Raw genomic sequence first — 14,435 nt, 5'->3', positions numbered from 1 at the left:
ACCCAACTCACGCCCTGACCATACTAAATAAATACAAAACAAGAGAAAACAGGTCAGGAACGTGACAACCTGGAACCAAAAATGTTTTTTCAAAGGGTTCTCCTATGGAGACAGGTTCTAGATTGCATTTTTTTTCCTAAGAGTGTATCAGGCATGGCTCCCGCTCTGCACATGTCAGAGTCTGCTTATGTTATTGGGAGAGGCAGGCGTGTGCTTGTTTGTTTAATAGAGAAGACATGGGCTGGGCTCTTCACACACAGGAAAACTGGCTGTGGCTCCAATGACCTGATCATCAATTTCCCATACACTTTTCCTGCTTCCGCCGGCCTCCGAGATTGGAACAACACAATTGTGATTTGTGCTTTACTTTTCCCCACTCTTCTTCTTTTCTTGCACAACAGCACAATCTGTATCGGTAGCTTATAGCCAGTCTATCGCTGTCTGTTCCATGTTCTTGATGCACATAGGAATGATTTTCATACCCAGGATTTTATTTGTCGCCCAATTTTCTGTTATATTACACACTGTACATCTGTGCTGTAGGTTAGTGGAGAGACAGTGTTCAAAGGCATGTCCATGTTGGCATGTGTGCATTACAGGCGAGCCCTGCAGGTTTTGAGGCGGGACGAGGTTCTGTTGGAGGCATGGCAGTGGGTGGGTGGTGGGCGACCACTGTAACATCAGTCCATGAAGTAGCCTAGTGGTCAGTGGTGTCCACAGAGAGACATGATTAACAGGAAGTGGCAGAGACACAGCGTGCCCTCAGGGCACAGGTAAGGGGACAGAGGGCTGAGGGCCGGTGTGTGTGTTTGCGTGTGCATGTTGTGTGTGCACCCTTACTACATCCAAATGCCAGCAGATCCCAGCACAACCACAGTCCTTCCCAGAGAACAGCGGATATACACAAGGAAAGAGCACAGAGATGATTGTAACAACAACACCTGTTTATTTCCTTACCTGTTCTCACAGAGTTATTACATAATTAAAAACTATAGTACAATGATTTTGAACCTGGAAGAGAATACATTTTTAGTTGTGCAGCAATTTTAGTTTACAGCACCATGTCTTTAGATACAGTGGCGAGAAAAAGTATGTGAACCCTTTGGAATTAACTGGATTTCTGCATAAATTAGTCATCAAATTTGATCTGATCTTCATCTTAGTCACAACAATAGACAAACACAGTGTGCTTAAACTAATAACACACAAATTATTGTATTTTTCTTGTCTATACTGAATACATTATTTAAACATTCACAGTGTGGTTGGAAAAAGTATGTGAACCCCTAGGCTAATGACTTCTCCAAAAGCTAATTGGAGTCAGGAGTCAGCTAACCTGGAGTCCAATCAATGAGACAAGATTGGAGATGTTGGTTAGAGCTGCCTTGCCCTATAAAAAACACTCACAACATTTTTGTTTGCTATTCACAAGAAGCATTGCCTGATGTGAACCATGCCTCGAACAAAAGAGAGCTCAGAAGACCTAAGAATTGTTGACTTGCATAAAGCTGGAAAGAGTTATAAAAGTATCTCTAAAAGCCTTGATGTTCATCAGTCCACGCACGGTAAGACAAATTGTCTATAAATGGAGAAAGTTCAGCACTGTTGCTACTCTCCCTAGGAGTGGCCGTCCTGCAAAGATGACTGCAAGAGTACAGCGCAGAATGCTCAATGAGGTTAAGAAGAATCCTAGAGTGTCAGCTAAAGACTTACAGAAATCTCTGGAACATGCTAACGTCGCTGTTGACGAGTCTACGATACGTAAAACACAAAAAATAATGGTGTCCATGGGAGGACACCACGGAAGAAGCCACTTCTGTCCAAAGAAAACATTGCTGCACGTCTGAAGTTTGCAAAAGTGCACCTGGTTGTTCCACAGCGCTTCTGGCAAAATATTCTGTGGACAGATGAAACTACAGTTAAGTTGTTTGGAAGGAACCCACAACACTATTTGTGGAGAAAAAAAGGCACAGCACACCAACATCAAAACCTCATTCCAACTGTAAAGTATGGTGGAGGTAGCATCTTGGTTTGGAGCTGCTTTGCTGCCTCAGGGCCTGGACAGCTTGCTATCATCGACTGGAAAATGAATTCTCAAGTTTATCAAGACTTTTTACAAGGGAATGTTAAGCTATCTGTCCGCCAATTGAACCTCAACAAGAGTTGGTTGATGCAACATGACAATGACCCAAAACACAGAAGTAAATCAACAACAATGGCTTCAACAGAAGAAAATATGCCTTCTGGAGTGGCCCAGTCAGAGTCCTGACCTCAACCCGATTGAGATGTGGCATGACCTCAAGAGAGCAGTTCACACAGTTCACACATCCCAAAAATATTGCTGAACTGAAACAGTTTTGTAAAGAGGAATGGTCCAAAATTCCTCCTGACCATTGTGCAGGTCTGATGTGCAACTACAGAAAACATTTGGTTGAGGTTATTGCTACCAAAAGAGGCTCAACCAGTAATTAAATCCAAGGGTTCACATACTTTTCCAACCTTGCACTGTGAATGTTTACACTCTGTGTTCAATAAAGACATAAACGTATAATTGTTTGTGTTATTAGTTTAAGCAGACTGTTTGTCTATTGTTGTGACCTAGATGAAGAGAAGATAAAATGTTATGACCAATTTATGCAGAAATCCAGGTATTTCCAAAGGGTTCACATACTTTTTCTTGCCACTGTACATCATAAAGTGTCGAATCCCTAAAGATTTCCTTGAGCTGTCTTTCTGAGGATGGATTTAAGTCTTTAGATCCTAACTCTGCTTTTGTTGGCTGATTTGTTCAATCGGATGCAGTGATAAGAGATAAATGGATTACATCATCACTAAATTCACATTTAGACATGCACGTTCATTGCACTCTTTCACAAACACACACATGCAGTCTCACACACACTCCAGTGGATGATGTAGAGAGGAGAGTTGCCACGTTAAAAATCTATCAACCAACTGAAACCAACCAGCTCCCTTTCTCAGCTTTTTTTGGTTGCATTTCATTGTTTTGCACCTAGTGATGTTGCTGGGGCTTTATGAATATACATGCACTGCTATTACATGAGGAAAACAGAATATACATTTTTCACAATGGTCCATTATTTATTGTTTTAACTTCACAATTTATCATGTAAGCAACTTCAGTCTCTGAGCCTAAACTTATCTAATCAACAACTTCAAAACAGAGCTTTGTGTTTCCTGTCATTCCACAACACATTATTTTAACCTCCCCGAGCATTTGTGTCCAAAGCCAATTGAAAGTGTACTAAACCACGGCTTTGGGGGTCAAAGGGTGAATTCCAGAGCATGGCAAACCAAAAACAAGTGATATGATTTATAATTATATGATTTCCCAAAGCAGCCGTGACTGGGTGGCTCAGAAGCTGGGTATGAGGTGTCCACATTTACCAAAGCTCCTCCGCTAACACGTCTCAGCACCTGTTCACCTCCTTGCCTCTGACCATGCTCTCTCTCTCGGTCTCACTCCAAACCCTACAGAGAGTGGTCATTCCCACAGATACCTCTCTCCGTGTATGGCTGGCCCATACTTTCAGCAAACTATTACTCTAATCTTGCAGTGGTCACCCCTCAGTGTAATGATGGGGCGGTGAGTTGGAAGCAGGTGAAACTTTTTAATAAAACAAAACCAAGAACACGACACTAACAAGGAAGTACGTCGATAAACAAGAACAATATCAACTGGTGAGTGAACATGGGAGAGTGACATATACAGTGGGGCAAAAAAGTATTTAGTCAGCCACCAATTGTGCAAGTTCTCCCACTTAAAAAGATGAGAGAGGCCTGTAATTTTCATCGTAGGTACACTTCAACTATGACAGACAAAATGAGAAAAAGAAATCCAAAAAATCACATTGTAGGATTTTTAATGAATTTATTTGCAAATTATGGTGGAAAATAAGTATTTGGTCAATAACAAAAGTTTATCTCAATACTTTGTTATATACCCTTTGTTGGCAATGACAGAGGTCAAACGTTTTCTGTCAGTCTTCACAAGGTTTTCACACACTGTTGCTGGTATTTTGGCCCATTCCTCCATGCAGATCTCCTCTAGAGCAGTGATGTTTTGGGGCTGTTGCTGGGCAACACGGACTTTCAACTCCCTCCAAAGATTTTCTATGGGGTTGAGATCTGGAGACTGGCTAGGCCACTCCAGGACCTTGAAATGCTTCTTACGAAGCCACTCCTTCGTTGCCCGGGCGGTGTGTTTGGGATCATTGTCATGCTCAAAGACCCAGCCACGTTTCATCTTCAATGCCCTTGCTGATGGAAGGAGGTTTTCACTCAAAATCTCACGATACATGGCCCCATTCATTCTTTCCTTTACACGGATCAGTCGTTCTGGTCCCTTTGCAGAAAAACAGCCCCAAAGCATGATGTTTCCACCCCCATGCTTCACAGTAGGTATGGTGTTCTTTGGATGCAACTCAGCATTCTTTGTCCTCCAAACACGACGAGTTGAGTTTTTACCAAAAAGTTATATTTTGGTTTCATCTGACCATATGACATTCTCCCAATCTTCTTCTGGATCATCCAAATGCTCTCTAGCAAACTTCAGACGGGCCTGGACATGTACTGGCTTAAGCAGGGGGACACGTCTGGCACTGCAGGATTTGAGTCCCTGGCGGCGTAGTGTGTTACTGATGGTAGGCTTTGTTACTTTGGTCCCAGCTCTCTGCAGGTCATTCACTAGGTGTGGTTCTGGGATTTTTGCTCACCGTTCTTGTGATCATTTTGACCCCACGGGGTGAGATCTTGCGTGGAGCCCCAGATCGAGGGAGATTATCAGTGGTCTTGTATGTCTTCCATTTCCTAATAATTGCTCCCACAGTTGATTTCTTCAAACCAAGCTGCTTACCTATTGCAGATTCAGTCTTCCCAGCCTGGTGCAGGTCTACAATTTTGTTTCTGGTGTCCTTTGACAGCTCTTTGGTCTTGGCCATAGTGGAGTTTGGAGTGTGACTGTTTGAGGTTGTGGACAGGTGTCTTTTATACTGATAACAAGTTCAAACAGGTGCCATTAATACAGGTAACGAGTGGAGGACAGAGGAGCCTCTTAAAGAAGAAGTTACAGGTCTGTGAGAGCCAGAAATCTTGCTTGTTTGTAGGTGACCAAATACTTATTTTCCACCATAATTTGCAAATAAATTCATTAAAAGTCCTACAATGTGATTTTCTTTCATTTTGTCTGTCATAGTTGAAGTGTACCTATGATGAAAATTACAGGCCTCTCTCATCTTTTTAAGTGGGAGAACTTTCACAATTGGTGGCTGACTAAATACTTTTTTGCCCCACTGTAAAGGGGAGGAACTTGTGAAGGTAATGGAGTCCAGGTGTGAATCATAATGATTCACAGGTTCGCGTAATGATGAATCCCAGGACCGGTGGTTAGTATTCTGGCGACGTCGTACGCCGGAGTGGAGGATCAGACGTGACAGTACCCCCTCTCTGACGTGCGGCTCCAGTCGCAGGATGACGCCGACCAGGGGGACGACCCCGAGGACGAGGAGCGGGTAAGTCCGTGCGGCGAAGGTGGAAATCACGGATGATGTTGGGGTCTGGAATGTCCTCCACCGGAACCCAACACCGCTCCTCCGTGCCATACCCCTCCCAGTCCACTAGATACTGGAGCCGACCCCCACGACGTCGGGAGTCCAGTAGGGATCTGACAGCGTACGACGGGCCCCCCCATCGATGTCCGGGGGGTGGTGGTGTGTCGTGGGGGACAGCATCAGCTAGGGGACCAGGAACCACCGGCCTGAGAAGGGAGACATGAAGAGGGTGCGATACGGTAGTGACTGGGTAATCGTAATCTGTATGTCACCTCATTGACCCTCCGGAGAACCTTGAACGGCCCCACAAACTGGGGGCTCAGGTTCTTGCAGGGCAGGCGGAGTGGGAGGTTCCTGGTAGAGAGCCAGACGCGATCCCCAGGATGGAACACAGGGGTCTCACTGCGGTGACGGTCTGCCTGCTCCTTCTGACAATGGACGGCGCACTGGAGTCTCACGTGCGCATTGTTCCACACCTCCTCCGCGCGCCGGGATTTACTCATCTATCGCAGGAGCCACGGTCTGGCCCAGGGTCCACGGGGCCAGGGCCGGCTGGAAACCCAAATCACACTGGAAGGGGTCAACCCAGTGGAGGAGTGACGTAGAGAGTTCTAGGCGTACTCTGCCCAAGGAAGAAAACGTGCCCACTCCCCCTGCCGGTCCTGACAGTGACTCCTCAGGAACCTCCCCAGCTCCTGATTCATCCTCTCCACCTGCCCGTTAGACTGAGGCCAATACCCGGATGTGAGGCTAACCGTGACCCCGAGCTTCTCCAAGAAGGCCCTCCATACTGGGGATATGAATTGGGTGCCACAGTCCGAGACGATGTCCTCCGGAAGGACATAATACCAGGAGACCTGTTGGAAGAATGCCTCAGCGACCTGGAGAGCAGTGGGAAGACCAGGAAGAGGGATTTATCGACATGACTTAGATAATCTATCCACTACCACCAGAATGGTGGTCAAACCACCAGAAGGGGAAGATCAGTAACAAAGTCAATGGATAGATGGGACCAAGGTCGCTGAGGAACGGGAAGCGGCAGGAGCTTCCCTGCTGGAGCATTCCCGGGGGGACTCGAGCACACACAGAACAGGACTTGACATACCACATAACATCCTGCACCAAGGTGGGCCACCAGTATTTCTCAGTGATGGAATGGATGGTGTGAGAAATACCTGGATGGCCTGCGACAACAGCTGTGTGTGTCCAGGTCAGCAGCCAATCCCTTATCCCTGTGGGAACGTAGATGTGCGTGTGGGAGGACAATTCTGGGGTGCGGGCTCCCTCTCTAGAGCCTGGAGGATGTCCACATCTACGTCCCAAACCACTGGACCCATGACTTGGGAGGATGGGATTATGGGTGCCCTCTGGGCAGGAGCCTCTCCCGAATTGTAGATATGGGACAGGGCATTGGCCTTGATGTTCTTAGAAGCTGGGTGATAGTTGAACCTGGTGAAAAAGAGGGCCCGTCTGGCTTGGCGCGGATTCAGTCTCCTCGCTGTCCATATGTACTCAAGGTTCCGATGGTCGGTGAGGATGACGAATAGTTCCTTGGCGCCATCCAGCCAGTGTCTCCACTCCTCTAATGCCAACTTCACCTCCAAGAGCTCTCGATTGCCGACGTCGTAATTTCTCTCTGCGGTGGATATTTTCTTGGACAAGAAAGCACAAGGATACAATTTTAGCGTGTCCCCCTGTCTTTGTGACAAAACTGCCCCCACATCCACCTCCGATGTGTCTACCTCAACCACAAAAGGTAGCGTGGGATCTGGGTGTTTTAGCAAGGGGGCGGAGGTGAAACGCCCCTTGAGGAGACGAAAGGCCTCGTCGGCTGCTACGAGGCCCACCCTTGAGGAGGGAGGTGAGAGGGGTGGTGACGGCGCTGAAGTTCCTGATGAAGTGGCGGGGTAAAAGTTGGCAAATCCCAAAAAACTTTGTAATCCCTTGATGGTGGTTGGGACTGGCCATGACCTTACCGCATCTACCTTCTTGTCCTCCATCCTCACTCCCTGCGGGCTGATTTGGTAGTCAAAGAAGGAGACAGCCCTGTGGTGGAATTGGCACTTCTCCGCCTTGACGAACTGGTGGTTAGCCAAAAGGCGTTCCAGGACTGCTCGAACGTTAGTGATGTGATCTTCCAGGTTGGTCGAGAAGATCAGGATGTCATCGATGTACACAATGACCTGACGTCCGAGCATGTCCCTGAACACCTTTTTGACAAATGCCTGGAACACTGACAGTGCATTGGCTAAGCCAAAGGGCATAACCAAATACTCATAGTAACCAGACATCGTGCTGAACACCGCCTTCCACTCATCCCCCTCCCGGAAGCAAATTAGATTGTAGGCACTCCGGGGGCGATGAGGAGGGAGCGCGGGTCTTGGAGAATACCTCCCTTAGATCCTGATATTCCTCCGGGATGTTGGGCTGGAGGGCAACCACAGGACTCTCAACCGACGTGGAACCACAGCGGACAGGAAAGCAGGTCTTCCGGCATTCAGGTGACCAGTTGGTGATTCTCAGACCATGAGATGGTAGGGTTATGGCGCTGAAGCCAAGGTAGGCCGAGGGTGATCTTGTGAACTGGTGCACTGCTGATGAAGGCGATGTTTTCCTGGTGATTGGGCTCCACAGTGAGGGTGAGCGGTTGGGTGATGTGTGTGTGATGGTTCCGGATCCTAGAGGCCGACAGTTGAGACCTTGAACCGTAAATGGAGAGGAGAACAGGTAGATAGTAATTTTGTGAGAGGCGGCAAGGGTCTGATCCATAAAGTTCCCTGCGGCGCCGGAATCCACTAAAGCTGTAGTCACAGGGCATGAGGGACAGTCAGCCAGAGTGATGGGTACTAAAAAAAGTCTAACAGGAAGAGCAGTAGATGGAATACTAACTCATTTTCCAGGGGATGTAACATAACGCGACTGTCCCTCTGCTCTAGTGTATCCCAGATTCTGAAGTAACAGACACCACTAGTGCTTGTGCCCTCCCTGGCCACAGTACAAACAGAGCCTCAGCTGTGTCTGTCTGCGTCATTCCACCACGGGAAGGCGTGTGACCCCTACCTCCATGGGTTCAGGCTCTGATCCCGAACACTCGCCGAAGGAGGGAGAGAAGCGATGGAGATGCCGACGCGCCCAGAGGAGGTTATCCAGACGGATGGCCATAGCAAGGAGTGAGGTTGTCATCTCGGCAGGCCAGTTCCGTCTGGACCTCCTCGCGCAGACCTCTTCTAAATAACGTGCTTAGCGCCGGCTCATTCCAGCCACTGGAAGCTGCTACTGTCCGGAAGGTAAGCACATACTCAGCAGCCGTCTGATTCCCCTGCTGGAGCTGAAGCAGACGCTTACCTCCCTCTCTGCCCTCTGCGGGAAGATTGAAAATACATTTAAAACAGAGCCATGAACCCCTCATAAGACTCAAACTCCTCCTCTCCTCTCTCTCAGACGGTCCATTCCAATGCCTGCCCAGTCAGCAGAGAAATAACCGTGGCAACCTTAGTCCTCTCGTGGTGGGGGCTCCCATCTGATGTGTGAAATAGAGGGAGCACTGAAGGAGGAAGCCACGGCATTTGGATGGTGTCCCGTCATATTTCTCCAGGAGGGATAGACGGGCATCGCTGACCTGAGTGGGTTGCTGAATGGGCTGGTGTGCTGACTCATTGGGTAGACTGGCTCTAGAATATCCTCTGCTGTTGAGACATTGTAGACTGTGGAGAACATCTTCCATGGCCGTCCCCAGTTGAGCCAGCTGATTATGGTGTTGACGAAGAAGGTCACCTTGTTCATTGATCGTTTGGGAGATGTCCGGTTGTCTTCCTACTTCCATATTTTGAGTTGGTTTTCTGTAATGATGTGGCAGTGAGTCAGAAGCAGGTGAAACATTTTAATAAAATAACAAAACCCAGAACACGACACTAACATAAGGCAGTACGCCGATAAACAAGAACAATACCAACCTGGTGAGTGAACATGTGAGAGTGACATATAGAGGGGAGGAATTTATAAAGGTAATGGAGTCCAGGTGTGAATCATAATGATTCACAGGTGCACGTAATCATGAGTGCCAGGTGTGCGTAATGATGAATCCCAGGACCGGTGGTTTGTATACTGGCGACGTCGTACGCTGGAGGGGAGGAGCAGGAGCAGACGTGACAGATTGTAAATATGTTACTACCTAACAATATTGTCAAAAACACTTATTGGATGCCGTGTGGCTGTTGGTTACAAGGTCAGAACATAGATAAAAGCTGCAGACCTGTGTGGCTGTAATCAGTAGGAAGGTCAAAGATAAGATTCCATCTGCCCACTGTCCTTGATGTAATGCAGAGAGGCTAAGTAATAGAACCAGGGGTACTGAATGTACGGAACATTTCGGGGTCAGAACTCACGAAATTAAGGAGAAAGGATTCAGGGCCTCAAATAATGCTCCTTGTATGCCACCCTGCCACCCCTGGATAATAGGAGAACAAGAGCGATTCCTGAGTCCAAAAAGCTATTACTGCGGTTGGCTTTCTGCTTTGCTCTGGATGTAATGTCACTTAATATCCTGCTGTAGGCCCAGTGTGCCTGGACAATACCATACTGTCAGATCAGTTTAGTTTCAACTGTAGGTTTGAACATGCAATTTGGAATAATTAATTAATTTCATGAATGCCCTGCGTGCGAAATGGCAAGTTGGGTGCTGTAAGTGTAATATGCCTTCATTAACCATTGGTACGTTTGAATTTAGAAGTCACTCTCAACAAGAGAGATGTACAGTTGTTGCATACAAAGTGGATGAACCACAGCATATAAAACAACAATTCCAACGTGAATATGAAATAATGAAATCCTCAAGTTTTGATTAGGTGTCAAATTGAAGGATAACTGCATAAAAGGTACTATGATGAGTGTTCTCCCAAATCATTGTTCCAGTCTTATGTATTCACTTTTCAAGACTAGATGGCACTTATGGTACACATCTGTATTCTCTGTGTAAATACGACTTAATCGTTTAAATAATCGAGTAAAGCTCCCATTTGTCCCTGCCTTTTGGGACCACGTGAGCAAGTTACAGTACAACAGTGTCTGCGCTGCGTGTGCGTAGTGTACTGTAGCTGTGTGGCACTGCGATGGAGTGAGCGTCCACTCATGAGCGCATGATGATTGGAGGAGTAGAGTAATCGCCTAGCAACTGCTGCGTGGGGGAAGTAAGCTGGCGGGCAGGGAGGCAGGGAGGGAGGCACTCTGCTGGGCAAAGGCAGGCTGAGCTCAACTCACTCTGCTCTGAGAGAGGGATGGAGGCTGGAGCACCAGGACTGGACCACACTAACAACCAGGGGATGTGGGGGGGTTTAGACCAGTTACTGACACAGGGACTTTGAAAGGTGGAGTCTACTACTGGGACTGTGGAAGAAGGGAGTCACATCTTATTAAGATAACTAGACAGTAACAGTTGTCTGCACATGGGACAGTGTGAACACTTTTAGGTGAGTCTTGCTTTAACAAGCATCTGTGTAATGCTAATGTGGAGCTTAAAAATGGGATGATCTTCTATACATTAACACATTGTAATACATAATTTGACAACATTTTAATTATGTCTTATCATTTGTACAGAAACGTATCACAAGGATAATGTGCATAACTATAATGTTTTGGATACTTGAAATGTCTCTGTTTGGTGAGAACCTAAAGCTGAAGAACTGAACTGAAACTCTTGGGAGGGGCTTCCCCGAATTGTTTTCCAAGCAGCCTGAAGTCTGCCAGTCAGTAGAAGGTATGTACTAGTTCATAAAACGTCTTGAGAGCAGGCAGCAGTTTGTATTATGCATGTTATGTAATCTGAGGTGAATTATTCAACATACAAGTGTGCATCCATGCATAATGATGCGCAGAGTGCCAAATGTACTCATGACCTGTGAATTTAGTAATGTGACATGCTATATTTTTGTGTTTCTAGACTTTGATTTTAATATCCACTATTGGATCCATAGCGTTCATTTAGAAATTATTCTGTATAATTTGAACAAATACATAGTTATTTTTGAAGCATTTTAGTATTTTAAAGCATGTATTTATAGAAAAATCCATAAGGGTTGGAGAGGTGGAGTGGATCATGTGTGTGTGTGTTTGTGAGTGCGCATCAGTGTGTCAGAGTGGATGTGGCAGATCAGATAGTAGTTGCCCAGACCCCCCACTTCTCCCCCCAGAGGGAAAGCGCATGAGAATGGACACATCTGTCATTGCAGACTCCATTGATAAAGCCTTTGTTTGTATGGAGGGTTAAGTGATGGTTATGATGAGTCACAGAGTTATAGTTGCACTCCTCTTATGAGTGTATTATCACATAGATATGGGGCTTTTTGAGTCTGTGTTTATACTTGACATGTCACTATTTAATTGCATAGAATAGTTTTTGCACAATATGATACGGTAGTCATTTTTTTTCTGTAATCTGGGTTTGTGGGTTGGATTCACTCCTCCACAGTAATTCGCCTTCCCTTCTCCCGCACTCAAATCCCAGGTAACTACCTGATCTGGTACGATCATGTCCTCCTATTCAGAGAACAGCTGTGTTATTTCCTGTGTATGCCTTTAATTCCTTTCATTAACTCAAAGTAAATCCACTCGAACAATGTTTCTAATCATAACCTCCTAAGCTTACTGCTATGATGGGATCACAAACTGTTTCATTATTTGGAGGAAGACTAAGATTAGTTTGTCTGAGTTAAATCAGGCAAAGAGCATTTTGACTATTAAACCATGGTTTTGGCTGTTGCCTTGCTGTAAAACGGTCTTTAAGGATTTCTGGACAGGGATTGCCCCCAAAGACTGCATTTACTTTGAATGGTGACCGCCAATCCTGTTGACTGCTTTGCTGCAGGTTAAACCGGATTCTGGATTAGACATCAGTGACTGACCCTTCTATAGTTCGACTACAGGATTATCTGAACGAACAACGGAGACGGAATGCAATATGGAATTTTATTAAATCGTTTGGGGTATGACCTCGTCTCCAATGAATGCTCCTCAGAGCCAGATGCTGATGACAGGTAGCCCTTTGCTGTGCAGCTGGCATCAAAACCCCACGCTGGGGGAAAGGAGTTCCAATGACTGGGTTTAAGGTTATTATAGCTGGTGGTGGTGGGGAGGTGGATGGTTGTCAACAACTGCTGCTAACAAACAGCAAGAGAGAGAACAAGGGTATGTTGACATATAAATACATCCCAAGCCCATTGGTTGAGAGGAAGGTGATAATTGCAAGAGTGAGCCCATACAGTAGATTGAACAGCAAGCATGAGGAATGTGCATTATTGTGCCGTGCTTAGAGGTCCATAAGGCAAATAGATGAATGACCTTCCACACATGGCGAATAGGAAAGAAGAGAAGAAGCAAGATGCTATGCTGATGATACGTTGGTATTCATTCCCACTATGCCCATATAATAGGAAACGTAGTGATTGATGTTGTGCTTACTTGATGAAGTTAAACGAGCGTTCAGAGCGGCCTTCCTGATTGAGCTTTCGTAAACTACACTACCCCAATATGACAGTCCTATTTACATCTGACTAAAGTAATATTTAACGTGAAAACCATTTCGCATCTTGAAATTCTTATCTTCTGAACGATCATCTGCGGAACCTTGCACCTCGTGTCTGACACTGTGGGAGGTGGGATGGATAGGTTTTGCATGAGATTCATGCAAACCTTTGACCCCTATCTCCTTTATCTGATCTAGCCTAAATACAGTACTGCTCCTAATGTACAGCAGAAAGCCTCTTTCGGTGAAGTGATACAGTAGGGCTGGCTAGGTAATCTGACACTGTGATTAGGACACTTCCTTTGATCCCGTGGTAGGTGTGTCAGCCAGGCCGTCAATGAAGCTCTGTTGGCCTGTCATGTCCTGTTGCATCAAATCTTTGATGGTTGGCTTGTTGTGTAGTGGCACACACTTTCATATGAATAATGTGGTTTATCTATCTGGTGTGAATGAGGCTTGCGGTTATGACCGGCATAATGTAATGTTGAAAGGTGCACAACTTTACCAGTAGTTCAGTTGTTTTGAACTGGAAGAGTCTTGTTTAAAGGGACCAACCATTATGTGAAACCATTACCCGCAACAGACAGAGCTGATCATAGTGTTTTTCCAACCCTGATCATTCTGCAGTAGTTGGTATGTGAAAAATGAATTGATACTGTACATGTGAGTTGAAATAATGGAGGCTAATTTGAGAGATGATTCTAATGGATATTGCAGTTGTGAAGTGCTCTGTGTAATTACAGAGCTGAATCTCTGCTAATGGGATTTGGGCTAACTAATAAAATGAAGGGGTTAGAGTGACAAGAAAATAGGGAAATGGGCGAGAGTCAAATGCATTGTTGTGAACAGTCTGTTTTTCAGTTGGTCCACAACTCCTACTGTATTACTGTAAGATGAGCTGAGCTAGAGTGTCTAAAGGCTTCCGCATGCTTCGGTTCGGCTGGCGCCTAGCCAAACTCGGCTAGGACAACAGATAGAGCGTGCTCGACAGACTCCCTTAAAAGACATTCGCTTGAAAAACGAGAAGACAAAAAAGCGACAATAGTTTTGTTTGTCCACAGTAGCCACTTCCTCACAATAGTCAGAACCAATCTAAGATAACTCAAGAAAGTTATCATTACTTTTGACGTTTTTTGCCGAGGAGATCTTAGCCGCAAAAGTGTATATCTAAGTAAGATGTTGGATGCAGTAATTCTCATGTGAAAAGATGTGCATGAAAATGAGTCGCTGAATGACAACAAACACTTTATTGAAGAATCACTACTGTTGACCAATGACCGATGTAGGGGTGTAGACTTCGGCTACCGAAATTCGACCTGCCTCGTTAACAATGTGTGTGCACGAAC

General features: G+C 45.8%; 1 protein-coding gene across 1 annotated transcript in view; it reads left to right on the top strand.

The window, feature by feature from the left end:
- Positions 1–14,435, top strand: part of rapgef4a (Rap guanine nucleotide exchange factor 4a) — a 61,337-nt gene that overhangs the window by 12,056 nt on the left and 34,846 nt on the right. The window lies entirely within an intron of this gene.

The sequence above is a fragment of the Salvelinus namaycush genome, chromosome 19, assembly GCF_016432855.1.
Source record: "Salvelinus namaycush isolate Seneca chromosome 19, SaNama_1.0, whole genome shotgun sequence".
NCBI classification, from domain to species: domain Eukaryota; kingdom Metazoa; phylum Chordata; class Actinopteri; order Salmoniformes; family Salmonidae; genus Salvelinus; species Salvelinus namaycush.
This window is presented reverse-complemented; position numbering and strand designations above follow the sequence as displayed.